General features: G+C 44.5%; 1 long non-coding RNA gene and 1 pseudogene across 1 annotated transcript in view; one reads left to right on the top strand and one right to left on the bottom strand.

Moving 5' to 3' along the window:
* Nucleotides 1-22,530, bottom strand: part of LOC132541325 (uncharacterized) — a 496,194-nt gene that overhangs the window by 230,627 nt on the left and 243,037 nt on the right. The gene's annotated exons all lie outside the window — the stretch shown is intronic.
* LOC132541260 (COMM domain-containing protein 7-like) lies at nucleotides 18,665-19,466 on the top strand (annotated as a pseudogene).

Genomic DNA, 22,530 nt, shown 5'->3' with positions numbered 1-22,530 from the left:
TGTCCAGGAGACCTATTTTGCCAGCCTTAACAGCCCTATTGGTATTGTTGGTGACTTTGAACTCTCTCTGGTATGGGAGTGACAGAGGGTGGAAATGTGGTCAAGTGACACATGTTAGAAGAATTTTAAGTGGAGGAAATGAGTTCAGGAGGAAACCCATCAACCTTAGGCTCTAAGGATTAATATAAGCCTGGAGTGGGCATGGAGAAGGGGAAGGAACACTCAGAGGAAAGAGCTCCATGCGTGCCCCAACAGAAACTCTGGAAGCAGGTAATTAGAGGCACCAGTCTGCAGCCTAGCTCAGGAGGAAGCAAAGAAACTGATCTGGGTAATTTATGCATCTCTGTGTCACAATCTGTCTTTATGAATATGAATACTCGTGAATGTAGATTGTCCTTGATAATTGCTTGCAAAGTCATCTTTTTAATGAAAATTAAGTGCTCCAGTAGCACTAAGTAGGAGCTTTGCTGACACATTTAATTGCTGCACTGGGAGTTGATAACCTCGCTTAAAAAGCAGGCAGAACCAGAGAGAATTGGAGTAGGCTCCATATAGAATCGTGGGCCCCATTAACTTAAAACAAGAAAATATTTTCCGAGTTACTGTTGGCCTGATTGCACTTCCTTTATTTTACCTCAAAGTGATGTGATGAATTAACTACTGCACAATCTGTTTTTTTAAGCCAGTCTTCCATGTGACGTGTCATCTGGAGCCTGCATTTCTCTCCAAAGTCTCCCTTGAAGTCCATTAGAAATATGTGCGGGAGAGAGAAAATTAAAGTGCTGTGTTTGGATGTCTGCTCAGATCCATTACTTTCTGACCGCAGATTGAATTTACACTACCTCTCTTCCGCAAGGTGAGCCAAATCTAACAGAAGGAAAGATGGAGATGAAGAGAGGGAGCAAGATGCTTCACAAGATCAAGGAACTCATTAGTCAGGAATGCTAACTTGCTCTTTGCTCTGAACGACATTATTAATTGCAAGTGATTCTTACCTGTTTATTCAAAGTGTTTTTCTCAGCTCAAAGAGGGTAGAACAGTGGTTAAAAAGAAAATATTTGGAGATAGTGTCCAGTTGAAAACCTTTACCAAAAAAAAAAAAGGTGTTTACCAAAATAAAGCTGAGGTGTTCTTTACCTCAGCTGACTGCCAACTCTGTTTCCAAGAGACTGGAACAGAGAAGTTCAGTGTAGGCGTAGGGAACCAGATTGGGTGACGAGACGTTGGACAGGGTGGGCGAAGATATCCGCGTATATTGGCAGGTCCAGTCGAGCGTAGACGTGGGAAATGAACTTAGATGATGCCGCATCCCGACGAATATCTGGCGGGGCGATGTTGCTAAGAACTGGCAGCCATGGAACCGGGGTGGAACGGATGGTTCCAGAAATTATCCTCATGGAGGAATATAATTTGGAATCGACCAAGGAATACAATTTGGAATCCGCAAGACACGATTTGGCGTAGATGGCTCGGCCGTGTTTAGGATGGAGATTATAGTATATTAAATCGAATCCACTGATGGTGAATGGAGCAGCTTCATTGACTGCTATGTGTGTTTCTTGTAGGCAGATAACATCTGCCTGATGCTGTATCGCCAGTTGACCAATAACGCGTTTGGCAAAGGACAGCCCCTCAACATTAAGTTGGAGGACTCGGAAGAGCAGGACCAACAGCTTGAAAGCTGTCAGGAGCTGCTTGTTGCTGGCTTTGAAAGTGACTGGGATCCATGTGGATTCAGTCGGCTAGGAAGTATCGTCAGTTTCCCCAATGAATGGGTACTCACGGGATGCACCATGGGAAGGTCGATCCAATGCATCCCAGGAATATTCCATGCCTTTTTCAAGTAGCCCTGTGAACAAATTGCATTTGTGTGATTCTTTTTTTTGATATTTACTGAGTCTTCACCAGTTCTAGGCTGCCTCAGATAGAATTGCAGAGACAGAGATAGAGAGACAGAGAAAATGATACCATAGCATCAAAGCTTCCCTCTGTGTGGTGGCGGCTGGCTCAAATCTAAGGCTCAACCATGACAAAGCAAGGGCACTATCCAAGTGAGCTATCCTTGCCAGTCCAACATACATTCTCTTATGTCTTAATATTTTTGTTCTATCACCCACACATGAAGTATGTCTGAAAATATATGTCTGTTTCTCTCTCCCTCTCTATTTGTCCTTCCCCTCTCAATTTATTTCTATCTTATGTAATTGAAAGAAAAATAGAAAGAAAAAAATGGCCACTGGGAGTGGTAGATTCCTGAGCTGTCACTGAGCCCAGGCAACACACCTAGTAGCAGAAAAAAAATATGAATCTAAATATATAGTTAACTGGGTTGTAAGTTAACTATGAGTATGATCATGAGTAAGACCCAGATTAGAACCCCAGTACCACATACAGGGAAGTTCTGATACTATGGTCTCTCTGTCTCTTCTCACTCTCATTCTCCACCTTCCTCCACCTCCCATCTCTCTATCTGAATAAAATTTTAGCACTGAAGTGGTGAAATCACACATATGTTAACCTCTGCTGGATATAATTGAGTTTTCACTACAAAAAGGTCTTTGGGTCATCTCTGGCTCGCTCTTGAGGTAGAAATAGTCAAAAGTCTAGGGGGCCATGAAAACTCCACAGAACAGCCCACCATTGTGCAGAGCCAAGACCTCAGATGATTTGAACCTCTGTCAGTCACTGTCTCCTGCAGATGTCATCCCTGCCACATGGGACACCTTCATGAGAGACTCTCTCTCCAGAGACACCCTCTAGGAGATGATGTTTTGCTGTTGCTGTAACAGAGGGTTCATAGCTAAAGGTTGACTTTTTCAGATAGTCAGAGAGGCTACAGAGGCCAAGGCCCAACCCCTGCCCTCAATATGGTAGAAGCTAGACTTGAACCTGGCTCACATGCATAACAATCCAGACACATCCTATGATGAGTTAGCCTGTCTTCAGCTCTTTGCATATCATCATTTTATTGCCACTGAGGTTATCGTTTTTCTTTTTCCTTTCTTTTTGTCATTTTATTAGGATAGAGAGAAACTGAGAGGGGGGAGGGAGAGAGAAAGAGAGACAGTTGCAGCACTGCTTCACTATTTATAAAATTTCCAGGTGGAAACTAGGGGCTTAAACTGGGGTCCTCCTGCATAGTTATGTGTGCATTTTATCAGGGGGTAAGCCACTCCCCAGTCCCTGACTGTAAAGTTTGATGTTAAGGAACCTTTCGCTTTTCCATCTGGGGTCTTTTTGGGTGAGGGTAGATACTCTTGGATTGTTGCCCCAAAACATAAGAGTTCCCAACAAGGAGTTATGTTGGAGGTCACAAGCAACTGTGTCTATAGATGTTCTGAGGGATCTACACACAATAAGAGGCAGGACAATGATGTTCTTTATGTGGTCTAATTGCCACTATAACTTATTTTGCAACAGTGAACTTGCTTGGTAACCTCCCAGGGATTGATTTTTGTGTGTTTACAAGGTAGTGATTGCGTTATATCAAAGCACTACAGTTTGTTTCCTCCAAGGATCTTATATATTGTCCATGCTTTTCAAGAGATGTTCTCTTGAAAAGCATGGACAATATATAATTAGGCCTGGAAGTTAAGGCATACTTCCACATAGATGAATTTGACATGTGCCATGGAAGCATATATAAATGGATACATGATTAAGTGGCTCCACATCTTTAGTTATAGACTGCAGTAGTTGAAAGCCAGGAATGTGGTGTTGGCCACCTGATTATACATCAGAGTCTGGGTTCCCAGACCACTGACTGAGTAGAGGTAACACAGTCTTTAAATCTTCCACATAGTGAAGCCGAAATGAGTGGCAGCAGAGAGGATCCAAAGGAGAAAACACTAGAAAAAATTCTGCATATATCTGAAACCCAGCTCTCGATGGTGGTAAATAATCACATTTTACATTTTACAATGGGCAGTCAGTAGTCACCATGCAATGTAGGTCCATCAAAAACTCTTGCTTCACTAGAATAGCAAAATCTGGGGCCAGATGGTGATTCACCTGATAAAGCATACATGTTGCCTGGGTTCAAGTTTCTGGTCTCTACCTGGAAGGGGACGCTTCATGAGCAGTGGAATAGTATTGTAGGAGTCTCTCCTCTCTTTTTGTGTGTTTCATACTTCAGAAAACAAAAAAGAGAAGAGGGGCAGAGAAAATGGTTTCTGGGAACTATGGAGTTGAGCAGGTACTGGGCCTCATTTAACCCTAGTGTCAAAAAAATAAGCAAAATTGTTTCTCCTATGAATGATAGAGGGGAGAACTATGTAGGGGGAAGGAGTCACCTCACTTGACAAGGTCACCCTTTGGAAATGACCCTCATGATAAACAAGAATTGAGTAGCACTCTGATAAATATAAATTAATTAAAATAAATTTTTAAAAGATTAAAATTATGTTCTCCACAAAGGACAATACAAAGTGAATTGTCCATGCACTCAGATTCAGAAGCAGGGATGGAAGAGTACTAAGGAAAGATTAGGACAAGATAATAGTTTGGTTGAGGGTGAAATGTACTGATACTTATCTTGGGGGCAATATGGCAATGTGCCCTTGTGACAATAACAATCCTGTCAATTAAGCATAAAGTGATACTAGAGTTGTAAAAAAAATACTCAGGCTTCAGGAATTAGATAAGTACTACTAATCTACAACAACAGTTTGTTACTTCCTCTGGAAAATAAAAAGTCTGTTCTCCAGTGTGTGTGTGGGGGGTCTAATATCTTATGCTAGTAATCTTCAGAGATTAAAGAATTGTGGTTACAATTTTTGGATTCAGGTACTGGTTCCATAACGTGTAAGTTTTAAGAAGATACCCAAACCTATTTAGAGACACACATCCTAGCCCTGTAGGATGGTGTAATATAGTGCCTGGGGTTCTTTGACAAATGTTTGCAGGCAAGTGTAGAAGTGGAAGGCAATGAAAAGGGCAGAAAGAGCAGGATGTGTGAAGTGCCCCCCACCCTCACAGGTGGGAAATGGGAGATCAAACTTGAGTCTTAGTACATGGTAACATGTATTTAACCAGGTGCACTACCACCTGGCCCTCTCAACTAGTTTTTTTATGTAATTTTTTTTATGCAATGTGTCTTATTTTTATTTATAAAAAGAAAACACTGGCAAAAACCATAGAATAAGAGGGTACAACTCCACACAATTCCCAACACCAGAACTCCATATCCCATCCCCTCCCTTGATTGCTTTCTTATTTTTTAGCTTTTCCTATTCCTTATCACTCTGGGAGTATGGACCCATGGTCATTATGGGGTACAGAAGGTTCAAGGTCTGGCTTCTTTAATTGTTTCCCCACTGCTGAACATGGGCATTGACAGGTTGATCCATACTCCCAGCCTGCCACTCTCTTTCCCTAGTAGGGTGGGGTTCTGGGGAAGCAGAGCTCCAGGACATATTGGTGGGGTTGTCTGTCCAGGGAAGTCTGGTTGTCATCATGGTATCATCTGGAAACTGATAGCTGAAAAAAAGAGTTAACATATAGAGCAAAACAAATCGTTGACTAATCATGAATCTAACTAAAGGCTGGAATGGTTCATCTGAAGAGTTGGGGGGTTCTCTGTTTTGTAGATAGCTAGTAGTCATATTTAGTTATAGTCCAAAGAGACCATGACTATACTATATATAGTTAAAAAATTTTTTTTTAAACGAGCATCTTTGTTTGAAGCAGGTTGAAAAGGGGACAACCCCAAGGTTGGGATGGGAGGCAAGGATGGGAGGGTAGAAGAGCCATTGGACTCTTTCCTCAGAGAACCCCCATATCTCTTAGGACTTGGCTCAGAGATGGAGTTGACACCTGGACAGGAGCTTATCCTCAGGTGCATTTGGCTGCTAAACAGTGGTCAGGCCTCAATGAGTGAAGTGCTCTTTTCCCTGCATGTGTCAGTGACTCACAATGAGAAATGCTTGTAACTGGGCTGAGACGAAAGGCTGGGCCATTCTGGTAAGATCTTTATTGTACATGGTTAAGCTCCTACACCCTCAGCTTTTACAAACAAAGGGTCAGGCTACCTGGTCCACACAGGAGCCAGTGCCACCATAGGGTGTGTGTTTGGCAAGAGAAAGTAGGGTTTTCATATCCAACCAGCTGGGAGGAGACTGGAGAAATCTACCTAGATATATCTCTGCTTGCCTTTGTCTTAGGGAACTATTATAAGAAAGAGAGAAGGAGGTGAGGAAAGAGCTTAAGGATTTGGGGGCTTTGCACTTGATCCCATTCTATTGCTTCAGCCCATTTCAATCAGCGTGAAGGTCTTGAAGTCATCTTTTATGGGTGAAGGGTGGTGAAGTCAAGATAAGTGTCCCCGGATAAATAGAAGGAGAGTCTTCTGCTCATCTGAGACACAGCCTTAGGAGTAGTGGTGAGAATATCTCTGGGCAGGAGCTGTTAACTACATTTTGATCAGGACCTGTAACTCAACATTCTGCAGAAACCTATTTGCAGTGAGAAGTGTGTTGGGTGGGTTCACTACCAGTGTTTAATTTCTTTCTCTTACTTCTGTTCCAAGAAGATCTAAAGGCATGGAGATTAGACTAGTCCTTGCAGGATGTTTCCAAGTTTTCTTTCCAAAAGCCTTCACTCACAGGGCTTGATACACACACACACACACACACACACACACACACACACACACACACACACACACACACACACCACTTCCTTACTTTACCACATTCTGAAGAAGGGTAATGTCAGGTTGGCTCCTTTGGGAGCTTCCAGCTTTGCGCTGAGCTGCCAGTCTTTAGGCTTGCTCCATGGAATGTGTTTTTGTTTTAAGCTGGGTAGGCTCACTCTATTAATGTCCCTTTTGTGGCCCATCAGCTCAGTGTTTTCTGCCTCTCAGCGCTCCGTGTTTCCCTGAGAGACTCAATTATGTCCAGCACTCCACACTGGGTAGATTAATGGACCCCCCTGCAGGCTGCCTGAAGTGGAGAACAGAAGCTCAGTCTGGAGAGCAATGCCCTTGGCATCCACTGGAGGCACTGGGGTCATAGCCAGTCCATTTCTGGGCCTTTTTTCCTGCTTGCTCTACCCGTTCTGTGCATGCTTCCCAGATGCTCTGGGCTCCTGGGGGCCACACTATCCTGAGAAGAAATTTTGTGGATGCTGATTTGGGACTCTCGCTGGTTTTGATCCTATACTGGAGGGAAGTACAAGTCAATGTCCTCATTAGCTCAGGCCACTGGATTGTATCTGCTCCCAGTGCTGTCTTATCACTGCTACTTCCAATAAAGCCACAAGCAGCCACTGTCACTCTAGCTTAAGTTAGACCTCAGTCCTCTCCAATAGTTCTATAGTCTCAGGGTCCCTATACTCCAGTTCCAGTTGGAAGGAAGTGCAGAGGGGTTGAGAGGAAAAGTAAGAATGGAGGTCCCAGGGAGAGGAATTAAAATGACCCCCAAGATAGGAGCTATGGGGCCAGGCTACAGCCCAAGCCTCCCCTCTCCTGTTATTATCTTTTCCTGTCTTATCTGGAGGGGCCTCCTGCCTCCTGAGGATTCTGTGAAGAAGAAAGCTTGTGATACCAGGAGCATGATGTTTTACTAATGGTTGCTAATCCTTATTATTGATTATTGATGTTTCGACTCTATGCTTGTCAAACATGGGAAAATACAGCCATCCCTCTGGAGGGAGTGACTGGATCCTGAAAAGGCTTGGAGACCCTGAGAGTTCAGTTTGAAGAACAATAATAAGGAAAAGGATCATTTAGATTGTTGCCTTTACCTGGGAGAGGAGAGATTTTGGTCTCACTGATGGATTTCAGCTTCACTGAAATAAACAGGATCTGAAAGGAGCTATCAGCTTACAGATTCACAGGCCTTTCTATATATTTGGTTTGCAAAACCACTTTAAGTCACTTGGAAGGGGGTAAGAACTAATAGTGGGGCACAGCTGCCAGGCTGGGCAAGGCCGGCACAACCTAAGACCCAGTGGGAAGGAATGTCAGGTGTCTCAACCTGGTGGGGTTCACTGGATGTGCCCTGATGTGGTAATGGAACAGTCTTCTCCAGGGAGGTCTCTGGGGGTTCCTGTTTTCCTACCACCATCTTTCCCCAGGCTGCAACATGGTAGCTTTTGGAGGAGCCTCCCCATCTACTCCCTCCCATCTGACCTCCTGGTATTTGTGCTGCCACATTATGGCTAATATCATGCATTGCAGGATCCTGTGTCAGATAGCTGGGAGCCACCGGACCCCCACACATTTCCCCTCCTGTAGCCCCACTGGAAAGGCTCCAAGAGGAGCAGGGATTTCAGGAACAGTCGTCCCACTTCCTTTCCCGGGCATGTCTGCATCCCTAGAAAGTTGGGTGAGTCCCTTGGGCAGGCACCCAGACTTGGAGTGGAGATGTATAAGCCACAGTGATGTGTTCCCCTGTACTCCAGACTCTCCCTGCTGGTACAGGTCTTTCCAGGTGTTGGCCCCTTGTTTGCCAAAGTGGTGGTGGTCTGGGCTTCCACAGCCCTGTTTCTCATGGCATATCCTGCATAGGGTTCCCTGGGAAGCCCCTCCCTCTGTCCTCACAAGGCAAAACTTAGTAGGTTTGGAATACCAATGTGAGTCAATCTGATCACTTTGCAGAGCTCATCTGTGTTAAAGTCCTTGCTTTGGCCTGGCACTTAACACATGTGCCTTACTTACTTCCTTACAGTCTTCTATGGGAGGGGAGGACTCTACAGGCTGACATATGCTGAGCCATGTGAATGCCAGTGGACTAGAGCCAGAGTCTCAAATCTTGGACTGTTTGGTACTCAGCGAGGACTGGGGGTGGGGTGAGCAGAGAGGATTTGGTATTGCAGGAACTCTCTGGTGTTTCTGATGTTTGCTTTTGAGTGGAGATTTGAGAATTTTTATTTAAAATTTTATTGTTATTATTGTTGTTAGATACAAGGAAAGAGAGAAAGAGAGAAAGAGAGAGAGAGAGAGAGAGAGAGAGAGAGAGAGAAAGAGAGAAAGAGAGAGGAAGATAGATAGATAGATAGAGTCCACAACACTGAAGCTTCCTTCAGACGGTGGGGGGGCCTGCCTGAAACTTGAGTCCCACACATGGCAAAGCAGTGAACTATTAAGATGAACTATTTTACCATCCAGAAAGTTTGCATTTCTAGCAAGTCCCCTTTATGCTGCTTCCCTAGGGAATCTGACTTGGAGAAACACCCATGAAGCCTAGTGGGCTTCAAATACACCTGAGTGTTCGAGTCTCTTGGGGATATAAAAAGTGCAGATGCCTGGGTCCCCCCTCCAGAGATGCCATATGGGGCAGTGGTGGGTATGGCACTGGGGATTACCAAAGCTCCTCAGGGCATCCTGGTGAGCAAACCAGGCTGAGGAGAGTGCATGTTGTTCCTTTCATTTGGGGAAAATGAGAGCTCAAGTGGGAAGGGTATTTTCCTCTGGGCCACAAGGCAGGTGGAGATGGATCTGACTGTCACCCAGGGACCCTGGTTGGGTAGGGAGCTTGATTTGGGGGGGTGGTTAGTAGAGGAAGGCAGCTTCAAATAGCCATGAGGGAGTGTTACTGTCTTCCCCTAAATCTCTACCCACCTCCAGCCTAGGAAAACACACAGGCAGAGATGAAAACCACTCTCCCCAGGGAGGAGCCAGGCAGGAGGCTGTTGGCTGGGATGGAGAGGGTGCTCAGAGCCACAAAGAAAGTTGGGGAGGGGTGTAGAACTGGAGGAGTCAAGGAAGGAAGGAATCAGGCATTCATCAGTCCACTCTGAGGCTTGGGCAACACCCTTTTCATGATTTCCTGTTAACTCTGAATTTCTTCATCACCTTGGTCAAATTCTTCACTTTTCAGGGGCCTCAGTTTCTCCACTGTTATTATGATAGACCTGGATGAATGAATTTACTGCATGATGGAAGGGGTGAGTACATGAAGCCTGAGCCAGGGGAATTTATTATCTCTGCATTCTCTGCCATAGGACCAGGTGGGGAGGGGGCTCAGCTACACCCTATATCAGCTCTGCAAGGTCCAGACTGGAGTACTGCCTGCCCCATGCTCTGAGTATCTTCCACTCAGCCATGGTCTTCACATGCTCTACCACTTGCCACAGGTATGAAGCCCCTTCCACACAGCCATGCCTGACACATACTCTGAGCCAATAAGCCACTTACTCTGGTGGCACATGTACAACTTGCTCCATGGAAATCTGCCCTGTCAGCCTAGTTTGGCTGTAAATCATCAGTGAGTTGGCTCCCCATTAGTTTAAGGGAGGAAGTGTTTCCAAAAGGAATGAGTTAGATGGCTCTGTGCCAGCATGCACTTCTGGCCATTAAGTGTGAACATTATAAATCAGCACATTGTGCAATCCACCTGTCAGCCCCAGGAATGAGAGACAGAGAGAAAGAGATGCTCCAGGGTGGATTTGTGCAGCCACTTTTCACCCATTCAGTCCAGCACTGGATGCAGAGGGAGGCCTGTGCTCATTCATGCTCATTCAGGTGGTTAGTCCAGAGGATATCATTCTAATGGAGGAGGAGTGAAGCCTTAGTGAGATTTTCCCATGTGACATTCATCCCTGGAGCAGGGGGGGGGGGTGAGGAGAGGCACAAAGAGAGGGAGTACCTGGCTGCTCTCCTGTTCTCTTAGATGAGGAGTTGGAGGTGAAGACTTGTCAGGAAGGAGCTCAGGCTTGCTCTGTGTGGTAGACAATGAGCTTGCTGCTCTTGATGGGGTGGTAAAGTTGATCTCTACCTGATCATTAATTAGACAGCAGAGGGAGAATTGACTGCCTCAACTGGAGCCTGCCTTGGCTCCCTGAAGCTGCTTTACTCTGATGACCCCCTCCCCTACCAAGCCAAGATCCCCATTTGTCAAGTGTCTGGGGGAGGGGTATCTCAGATGCATCTCCAGTTTTCCTATGGCCCAAGTCAGGAATATCTCAACTGCTGCTTATCTGCTGCTGAGTCCTAGCCCTGGGACTTGGGGTCAACACCTAGATTTCTTTCTTTTCATTATTATTCATTAATTAATTCCTTATTTATTTATATTTTATTGCCACCAGGGTCATTACTGAGCCTTGGTGCCTGCACAACAAATTCACTGCTCCCAGCAGCCATGCTCCTCCCTTTGATAGGTATAGAGAGAAATTGAGAGGGAAGGAAAAGATGTTGAGGTCGAGATAAAGATACTTGCTGCATTGCTTCACCACCCATAAAGCTTCCGCCTTGCAGATAGGGATAGGTGCTTGAACCTGGGTTCTTTCATACAGTTTTTTGTGTGCACTACTAGGTGCTCCCCATCCCTCTATTCCCAAAGTATTTTCACAGGCTGAGAAGCAGCTGTCCCCTGCATTCATCAAAACTTAGGAGGTTGGCTACTCTTACATCACAACTTCTGTCTCTGGAGAGCCTAGAAGTTACAGAAGTCTATGTTGTCAATGTTCCCACTTCCATCTACTTGTGTCTCTCCCACAACTGGCCACTCCCTAGGTCCTGCAGAGCCATTGTCCTCAGAAGACTCTGTCCCACCCAGCTACAAGTGATCAGTGCCCATGAAGCCTATGGTAAGTAGAAAATGCAGCTGCTGCTCCACCCCTGCTATCCCTTTCTGGGATGGCTGTTACCAGACCTCTGGCCAGCCTGGGCACTGTCTGAGAAACAGCCCGGCCCCATTCAACGGACCTCCTTCTTCCTATGGTAGAAGCAGGCCTGATCACAAGCTCTGTAAATGTTAATGAGTTAATGAGAGGAAGGTCTAGACCCTGTGGTGGCAGAACCATCAGCCTGCAACAGCTGGCGTCCACGTGACTCTGGTGGTCAGCCAACACACTCACAACAGTCTCTCATATGGCCTCTCCATCACCCCAAGCTGTTAAAGAAAAGCCCCTACTCCCATGGGATTGGGAGCAGCTCAGTATCCTGGCCTAGCTTCCAAGGGGTCATTCCAGCTATTTGGAAAAAAAGACGGGAGAACAGAGCTGAATCCTCTGATACCAGGTGTGGAGCCAGAACATGGGGCTTTGGTCTTAGAAAGGAGGCTGGTCTTCACTAATGGCTCCACTGCCCCTACTGCCCCTATCTACAACTCCTGTAGGATCACAGCTTACAGCCAGCTGCTAATGACCACGGCTGCCCTGCCAGCCTGTGTGTGTGGTCAGGTTCAGCTCCCAGAGAGCAGACACCAGGGGGCTGCTAACCAGATTTGTGATCTGCATACAGCCTTCTACCCACACTCCAGGGCAAGGGGTGCTGTCTCTTTTACTGCTTGTTGAGTACTCAGAGATTGGATGGAGACCAGATAGATGACCTCCTTGGAATATATTTCATTAAACAGGGTGAGAGACATCAGTCCTTTTGGGGGGACCCCACTCTTGAATATGAATGCAAAAACATACTTGGGCATGTCAGGCAAACCTATTTTCTGTGAATGTTGATTTAGAGGTAGAGAAAACAGCATATTCAAAGTCAACTAATGCAGCAGGTTTGTGCCTGGAGGTCACCATGGAAATGGGAGATAATGCTGTGGAAGATATACATGCTCCATGGAAATGGGAGATAATGCTGTGTAAGTATACATAGATCTCTTCATATTTTTTCCTTTGGATATAATACTAGTAGCTGGCTCATAGCTACTATGGTGGTCTATATACACAATGGAATACATAGCTACTATGGTGGTCTATATACACAATGGAATACTATATACACAATGGAATACTAGTATATACACAATGGAATACTATATACACAATGGAATACTACTCACTACTCAGTTCTTAGGAATGATGAAGGCTTCTCTTTTGCTTCACCTTGGATGGGACATAAAGGAATCATGTTAAGTGAGATAAGTCAGAAGAAGGACAAATACCAGATGTTCTTACTTAAAGGTAGTACGTAAGGAAAGAAGAAGGAAACATAGGGTGAAGCTTAGACTGGATTTGGTTACTGCACCAAGGCAAAGGACTCTGAGGGAGGAGGGTGTGGGGGCAGAGGGAGCGTGCTTTGGGGTCCTGGTGCATGATGGTGGAAAAGGACCTGACATGGGGTGAGAGTATTTTTCAGACATTTGTCACAGGGAGAGAAATTGCACCCAAATGTCAGTAACTGTACTGTAAACCATTAGCACCTCCTAAAATACTGAGTATTGAGGGAGCTATTGTGGGGAGTTCTCCCCATGTGCCAACTGCCACCTTGAGCCAGCCACATACAAGTCCTCCCTAACTGTGACCCACCAGAGAGGGAGGTGTTGTTGTCACTTGGTCAGGAAATGGCATTAAGTCTAGGAAGTACTGCTTGGGTAGAGGTCCTTGGGCTGGGCAGAGGCTTGGGTGGGGCTTGCTGTGCTCCCAGGGCTCCCTCATAATATCAGGTGGAACTAGAGAGTGAGCCTTTCTTCCACAAGGGAATCTCTCCTGTGCCTTAAGCTATCATTAGAATGCAGTCAAAGTCCCCCTGATTAAGTTTGGTGACTGTAATCCTATTGTCTCTATTACGGCTGTCCCATCATATTCCAAAGTGTACAGGAGAAAATGCAAATGATAATTGGGTTAACATCATACCATCTTAAGCGATAATAAATTAGCCCTCATTTAATAACCCATCTTAAGAAGGGAAATGGTTATGTTAATATATAATAAAATATCTTGGTCTGTATATACACAACACTCTGGAAAATACGTTAAAAATTAATTATAGTAAAATCGATATGATTAGAAGCAAAAGTCCTTTATGAGAAGGCAGTAAATGCGCTTAAGATCTTACGGGAAGGAGAAAAAAAAAGAAAAAGAAGAAGAGGCCTCTGTGATTAAAGAGCTGGGGAATGCTTATGGAAAACTTTTAATAAACGTTCTCTCCTCAGGCCATTTAGATGACAGATATTTAGAACCTGATTGTCTTTCTGATATAGTCACATGAAAAGATCACTGACAATTTTCTTCTCTTTGAGCCTTTTGGCTCAGTCTGCCAGTGCCAGGAGCTTGTCCTCTTGGAGGTTACCACTTTGGGAGCTGACTTATCTCTGTGTTCTTACATTAGTCAGGATGGACTGGGGGTAAGGCGCAGAGACAGTGTTAGGACATGTGCCACCAAAATGTAACTAAGGCGTCCTATGAGCTAAGAATGGTTTTAGAAGAGTATTGGAGCTAGAAGGTTGACATCCCAGGTCTGGCATCTCTGGACACAGTACAAAGTGAAACATGTTGAAGGGACACTGGTTGCATTGATTTAGTTGAGATCATCAGTGATCATTTCATGTGACTGTATCAGAAAGACAATCAAGCTATAAATATCTGTCATCCATCTGTTCAATTTTATTTTAAAAATATTTACTAATTAATGATAAATTGAAAGAGAGCAATAATGAGAACATCAGTCATCAACACATGGGTGTTGGGGATTGAACTTGGGACCTCATGTTCGTGGGTCAGTCTACCTGCTGTACCAACTTTCAGACTGATAAAATTCCTTTTTAAAATTATTTGTTTATTTGGAATAGATATGTAGATAGATAGATAGATAGATAGACCCAAACACTGCTCAACTCTATCACAAGGTGGTGCTGAGTTTATGCCTGGGGCCTCTGGGATCACATGCGTCAAAGTAAGTCCATACACAATATCTGTGCTCTCTCTCTGAACTTATTGTTTCTATTTTATAGAGTTGTATTAATATTTGGGAATGGCAAGTCTAGTAAGTCAAAAGAATTTTTTTTTCTCAGTTTCCAGTGTGGAGAGGACAATGCCTTTCTATGGGGCCTCAGTGTCAGTATAAGGCTGGCAGGACCACACAAAAGGAGGGAGAATGTGTGCCAGACCCCTGAATGTATTACGCATTTTAGCAGGAAGAGAGGAATGAAGCAGGAAGGGGTGAGTGAAGGATGACTTTAATGCCTGAGGCTGTGAGGTCCCAGGTTCAGTCCTAGCATCACCAGAAGCCAGAATTGAGCAGTGCTCTGTAAAAACAAATACACAGACACTTGGTGGATGAAGAAGCATCCTGTTCTCATAACTGACCAGTCTAAATAATTTTGGTGGGTTCTGGGGTGTGGAGGCTCTGAGGTGTCTGTATTGGGAGGAAGGATGAGTCCCTGGTGTGAGATCCCCCATAGAAGAGGGAGATGAGCTTTGAGTTGTATGTAAGACTTGCTGGAAATCTAGTCATCCACCATCTCTGGGAATCAGCTAATGGGGAGAGAGGAAGGTCCCAGAGGGCAAAGCACCAGAAATTCAGAACATCAAAAAAGTGTTGGCAAAACTACTGAAAATCTCACCAAACAGGTCCAGAACAGAGGGACTACCCATGTGCATGGTGTAGGAGGCAGGGGGCTTCATTCCTCTACATCCCGCCTCTTCCCTGGAAGGTCAGGGGGCATGCTCTTGTTGCATATGGTGGGCCTGGGGTTTGGCCTTTCTTTGGTTGCTTCTTCCCAAATAAATGGGCAGGAAAGACAGCCTCACATTTGAGTTTGTCTGTATAGGTGCTGAGGCTCATGTATTGTGGGACTATGTGAAAGCTTGGTAGAGCTTAGGGAAGCTCTTCCATCCTTGGATGGAGGTCTAAAAAGACACCCAACTTGTTAGCCTCTCTCCTTATAGAGATGAGCCAAGAGGGAAAAGTCTCCCAGACTCAGTTTCTCCTTGTTAGTCTCTCAAGCTCACAGAAAGCCTACAAGCCTCTCATACTTAGTTCCCCCTGCTAGCAGGCCAAATGGTTGCCTGCTTTAGGGTTCACTCAAAGTTCACACATCCACTTCACCTTTTAATCATAAAGGAGAACACACTCTATCATACATTCCCAATACCAGATAGTGAAAAACCCCCAAATCCTATTTTCTTGTATCCTTTTATATTTGTGATTTACATGAAGCTTTGTTTTTCTTTTTCTCTACCTCACGTTACTGGTTTAACCCCTAAGCTTTTCTCAAATGCCTTTGGATAATTAACTTGCCTGCATCATGGAGACTAATTGTCTTGACCTTTATGTATCTCATCAATTCTTGTCATACCAGCCCCCTACCATAGGGGAAAGATGACCTTTAATAAACCTGTAATTTCTGACATATGTGAAAAATGTTCTTTGTTTAACTCTCTATATAAACCTGTACCCGTCTCCAAATAAATGAGTATTCATACCAGAGTACTTCCTGAGTCCTCCTTTCTATATCACGCAGTCACTAGAAATGGTGAGAGAGGATTGGAGACTTACCCCATGGCTGAATCCACTCCACGGGAATGCTAGCAATGTATACCTCTTGCTTAACCTGCATTGCTGGGCCTCAAGGAAGTGGGTTTTCTCTAAGTCACAGTGGAGGAAATAAGAGCTCAGGTCACAGCTGGCCAAAAGCTCAGCTCAGAGCATGTCTTTAGCTCTTGGGGACTTGTGACCTCATGACTTCAAGGCAGCACATCTGTCCTTGTCCCTGGTCATGGGCAAGGAGCTTATGGAAGGCTGAGTCCTCGTCCCAGACCCTCATTATCCTGGACAAGAGGATGGAGCTTCTGCTCTGGGGTGGACTCCAGTCCTGACCAATAGTGCTGTCTCTTGGTCTCAAGTGTCCTGATGTCACCAGTTCTGGCTGTCTTCTTATTCATTTCTTGCATGTCCGGTCAAGACAAGTTATATCTCTGACATGTTCTCTATAGCTCTAGTGTGAATACCTGATCCTGAGTGCTCTCAGCATCACCCCTAAGACTCTGCTCAACCAGAGCCAGTGTGGAGGCAGCAGCAAAGCCCAGGGCCCCAGCTTGCATTCAGAACTGAGCCTCATACCCACTGACGGGTGCTGACAAATGTTAATTCTGTACCAATGTTCCAACTCATTCTTCTTTTTGGTGTGCCTTTTTTTTTTTTTTTTTTTCTGTTGTAGGCTCCTTCTGGACATGACTCAAATTCTGCCTGATTTATGACAGGGCAGCCATCTGTGCCAGCAAGAATCTGAGTCTCTGGGTAAAGGAGCTTTTAGGAATAAATCCAAACAAAACTTTAAAAAAGTCACACTTAATCACATTTCTCTTAGTATCTGGGACCCGGCCCAAGGACTGATTTGCAGCCCTTTAGTACAACATGGGATTTGCCAGGTTATCCTTTGTATTTTTGTAGCTCGTAAGTCTCCCCTGACTGGTGGGATATCTCCATAAATAGTCCACAGCAAGGATGTCCGTGAGTGTGGGCTCACTGGAAATAGCGACACTCATATTTCAAAAAAGGCTAAATTGAAGGAGATGGATTTGGGGCTGAGATGCCTCAATGCATGCATGCCTTCTACAGTCTAGCTTAGGCTCCATGGTGCAGGGGACATGTTGATTCTCTTTCCTCATGTCTGCAATGCCCTTGACCTTGCTTGACCTTCCATGCACAAGCATGCACTTACTGTCAGGAGGGAGTGACAGAGTACCTCCCCTTTCCTTCTTGCTGGAATGACTGGCACTGGGTGTGATAAATTCTGGTTGAGAGGGTCACCAGAATGATTGGAGCTTGGATTTAAACTTTCATCATTGAGACTCTACATCTATAGTAGAGAATTTAGGTTGTCAACTTCAAAGAGGGGCTTTTTTTGTAGTGAATTTTTATTTTATTTTTGTTTTTTAGAAATTTCATTGCTTTATTATTTCTTTTCTTTTTAGTTGATAGAACAGAGAGAAATTGGTGGGGGAGGGAGAGGCAAGAAAGGGAGAGATAAAGAGAGATACCTGGAGCACTTCACCACTCCTGAAGCTTCCCTGCCCTGCAGGTGGGGGCCTAGGGATTTGAACCTGGATCCTTGTGGGTGGTAATGTGTGTGCTCTACTGGGTGTGCCACCACCTAGCCAACAGGGGCCTTTTCAAGGTCAGTCTCATGCATGTAGACTGGGTTCCATTGCAGCCATGACTGACTTCTTGCCTCCCCTGTCCTGCCTGTGTCGGTAAATGAACCCTCTCATGAAGGTGGGGTGGCTTCCAGGAGTGAAGGTTTGCCTGAGTGAATAAACATTTTGAAAGAACTGCTAAAGCATCCCTGAGTGATGGAAAAAGTAGAGGTTGGAGCATGGCATGGAGAGGACCTAGATACCCTGCATAGTGACAAATTTTGATGTCACATGGTGAAAGGGAAACACAAGACCAGCAGGAATGGCATTAAAAGTAGACAGAGGTGGTAGCTGAAGAACGAATATGGTCAAATTCTACCTGTAGAATTTGTCAAGGAGAGGGATGATGGTTCAGAACATCTATTTCCCAACGGAGCTGACTCTCCAGGTCAGCTCTCACAGTACATCCCAGCTCAGTCCAACTGAACAAGAGCAGATGCAGTAATGAGACTTGATCGCTGTTCTCTCTGTAGGGAGAGGGGATCCAGGGGGAGCTAGGACTGGGCGTGGCCCTGGACCCTAGATTACAGAGAAAGGCCATGAATCCACAGACTATGACAGAACATTTGAACTATATGCCCATTTTAGCTTTGGGAACAATTTGAAATTTTATCTAGTATCATTCCCTAATAAAGCTGCTTTTCTTCCTTTGTCCAGATTTTTCAGTTCATCCAGCTAACCTTGGTCCAATTGTTTTGGAGAAAACTTGTATGTTCTGGAGGAGATAATGACAATAATTTATTTATTACAATTCCAGCAGAATCAAATTAAGCAAAGAATTTTCTTCTATGAAGAAGTATTTATGTGGGGCGGCGAAGGAAAAAGTGGCGGTGGCGGCAGCGGGTGTGCTGGCGCCATGGGCCTGGGCCGCCTGCACTGCACTCAAGAGGTGGTGCCCGAGGATGTGGGCGACAACATTCAGCAGCTCAACCAGCTGGACACGCAGGTGCCGTGAAGAAGAGTGTCACAGCAGACCAGATCCACGCTGATTTCATAACTCTAGGTCTTAGTGAGGAGAAAGCCACTTATTTTTCAGAAAAGTGGAAGCAGAATGCCCCCTCCCTTGCTCAGTGGGCCATAGGTCAGACCCTGATGATTAACCAGCTTATCGACATGGAGTGGAGATTTGGAGTGATATCTGGGAGCAGTGAACTGGACAAAGTTGGAAGGTTTTTTTTTTTTTTTTTTACAATTAAAGTTGGTGATTAAGAAAGGAAATCAAACAGAGAATTTGTATATAGAATTAACTTTGCCCCAGTTCTACAGCTTCCTGCATGAGACGGAGCGAGTGAGAGCCAGCTTGGACTGTCTCAGCTGACTTCTGTCCTACTGCATTTTGGGAGGCCAGGTGCAAAGGTTTTTGAAAAACAGGGATTAAGTATTTAAAAAGCCCTTTACAATTACCCTGTAAACTCTTTGTTAAGGAATGTCCACCACCTATCTCCCAGGACACATTTTAGATATTCAAACAAGCTACCAAGTTTCAAATTCTGGGGAGGAAATAGGTTGAGTCAGCTCTCCATCCAAGTTCCAGAGTGCCATCCCTCAAGATACAGGATGATTGGGTTAAGTGCTCGTGGCTTAAGGATCCTACAGGGGAGTCGCTTCACAGGAAGAGAAGCAGGTCTGCCAGTGTCTATCTTTCTCTCCCCTCTCTGTCTTCCCCTTCCCTCTCTATTTCTCTTTGTCCTATCTAACAATGACGACATCAATAACAACAACAATATAACTACAATAACAATAAAAAAACAAGGGCACTGGGAAGCAATTACAGAAGCCAGACCTTCCACCTTCTGCATCCCACAATGGCCTTGGGTCCATACTTCCAGAAGGTTAAAGAATAGGAAAGTTATCAGGGGAGGGGATGGGATATGGATATCTGGTGGTGGGAATTGTGTGGAGTTGTACCCCTCTTACCTATGTTTTTGTTAATGTTTCCTTTCTTAAATAAATAAAAAAATAAAAAATAAAGGAAATTTTAAACATAAAAAAAGTATTTATGTGGATCCCAGTGTGACACAGTTTCTATTTCCATATTTTATATTCATCTCTATCCACATATTTGTGAAGTTATGGGTGATATATATATATGTGCTCGTAGAAATAAATAAGTACATATATATGTATGTTTGTGCATGTATAACTTAGATAAATGCATGAGAGGTACATGGATGTATAGAGGGATGGATAGATGAATTAATTCACTCATAGGTGCATAGACAAATGGTGGATAAATACATATATAAGATAAATAATAAATGAACAAATAGTTGTCCACCTATCTGTAAACATACATGTGTGAAACACAGATGGTATATGGGCAGATGATTAAGCAGATAATGCATGGATGCATAGCTATGTGGATGAATATAAGATAGATAAGTAAATGTATGTGCAACTGTATAGACAAGTGATTGATATATACATAATTAAGAGGAGAGACATAAGATGCTAATGATTGATGATGGACAGATGGACACACACACATATACTCAGATTCAAACCATAAGAATATAGGTAGATGATAAATGGGTGCGTAGATTATAATAAACAATAGATGGATGGACATGTATATATACACATGTATATATACATGCATTCTTAGGTATGTACATACTTAGGTGCAAACATAGCTATTTAGTCATATAGACTAATAAGATAGACTTAAAATAGAACTTTCTATCACTGGAGGACAAATCTTCTATGTAAACCAACAGGTAACTCAGCTTTCTATGCCATTTTCTCTGGAGAAAATTAATGAATTTAGGGGCCAGGCAGTGATGCACCTGGTTAAGTGAACACACAACAGTGCACCAGGGTCTGTGTTCAAGTCTCTGGTCTCCACCTGCGGGGTAAAGCTTCATGGGTGGTGAAATAGGGCTGCAAGTGTCTCTCTGTCTCTTTCCCTCTCTCTGTCTCCCCCTCCACTCTCAATGTCTGTCTCTACAATAATAAATATATTTAAAAAAGAAACTTAATGACTTGATGGGCATTTCAGCCTGTTTCCCCAACATTGCCTTCATAGTGGATGAACCAGAGGGTGGTTGTATGAGCATGGCTCCTACATCCCATCCCCCATCCTACCCCCAACTTCACAGCTCATGATGCCTGTCTTGTTACCAGGCTCTGCTCTATGAAATCAGGGGAAATGCTTTACTGCTCACCCCTGAAACCCAGCTTCCCACTGCAAGGCCTAGAGAATAGCAGCTGTTCCCTAACTTCACTTTGGAGGAGTAAATGAAGTGACACTTGAGTGTGGGGCTATGTGTAAGCTTGATAGAGCTTAGGGAGAACTCCCCTTATCCTTGTATGGAGGTCTAAGAAGATACCCTCTTGTTAGTCTCTCTCAACCGAGGTGAGCAAAGGGGAAAAACCATGTCTCTCAGACTTAGCTCTTCCCTTCCAGACTCTCAAGCCCACAGAAACCTCATTGCCTCTCTCCATTAACTTCAGGCCACATGGCTGCCTGACTTAAGGTTCATTCAAAGTTCACATAGTCACCCAGAGTTTACACAACCACCCCACTTTTGATCACTAGAGAAAGCATACTCCATCACCCACCTCTCTGACAACAGTCAGTGAAGCACCAAACTTTTCCTCATAGCTTTGATACCTACCATGCTCTGTTTATCTTTACCCAATCTCACCCTGCTGACTTAACCCCTATGTTTCTCTCAAATACCTTTGTTTAATTAAGTTGCTTGCATCATGGAGAATAATTGTCTTGACCTTTATGTATCTTATCAATTCTTGTCATACCTGTCCCCTACCATAGGGGCAAGCTAACCTTTAAGAAACCTGTAATTTCTGACATGTTTTAAATATGTTCTTTGTTTGGTTTTCTATTTTAAACTCTTGCCCACCTGCTAATAAATGAGATCTGAGCACACTTCAGTCTCCCCAGTGTTTCTTGTCTGAATCATCGCATCTCTTGAATGGGCAGGAGAGCATTGGTCGGTTGCTTTCCTGCTGGAGATCACCCTGCAAGAAAGCCGACACTTGAGGTGATAATCCTTGGCATGGCTTCCTTTTTCTTTGTCATCCTGCCCTTCTCATCTGTGGGTCCTGCTCTCTGGGGCTCTCAGGTCTGCCCACTGCAGTGGACACAGTTTCCCTATGTCACAAACACTTGATTATGGTGTTCTGGCTCCCAGGTTAGAAGAAAACAGCCCACACATGCCAACGGGGATTCAGGAATTGGTAGAGACAACTGCATTCCCCACATCATGTTTACCTCTGGCTTCCTGGGGTTCCAACCCTGTTCCTGGGTCTCCCCTGCTAGCCTCTGTCAGCAAGAAGCCTGAGCCTCCCTGGATTTGGGAATCTCTGATAGCAGCCTAGATGAAGACTCCCTGCCTGGGCTGGTCTTAGCAGGCTGTCCAGCTGGATTCCCAGAAACTTCAGGTGTGTTTATTTATTTATTTTATTAGTTATTTAATAATGATTGGCAAGAATTGGAATTTCCCCTATTCTTTACCCCTCTGGGAGAATGGATGCTGGTGTTTAAAGGTTCCAGCAAGGACTATCTGTCGAAAGCATTAGAGGATCAACAGAGGAGGGGCTCTAACCTTACCTCAGGCTCCTCACTGAATTAATGGTTGAGCAAAATGATCATCCCTTTCCCTCTCCCAGTTGGCTTCTACCCCCTGTCCCAGGGTGAGCACTCTGTCCTGGGAAGCACAGGGGTGGGTGGCCTAGCCTACATGCTCTGTTCCTACCTGA

Source organism: Erinaceus europaeus, chromosome 11 (genome assembly GCF_950295315.1).
Source record: "Erinaceus europaeus chromosome 11, mEriEur2.1, whole genome shotgun sequence".
Lineage (NCBI taxonomy): Eukaryota > Metazoa > Chordata > Mammalia > Eulipotyphla > Erinaceidae > Erinaceus > Erinaceus europaeus.
The sequence above is the reverse complement of the archived record's forward strand: the minus strand, read 5'-3'. Positions and strand labels throughout refer to the sequence as shown.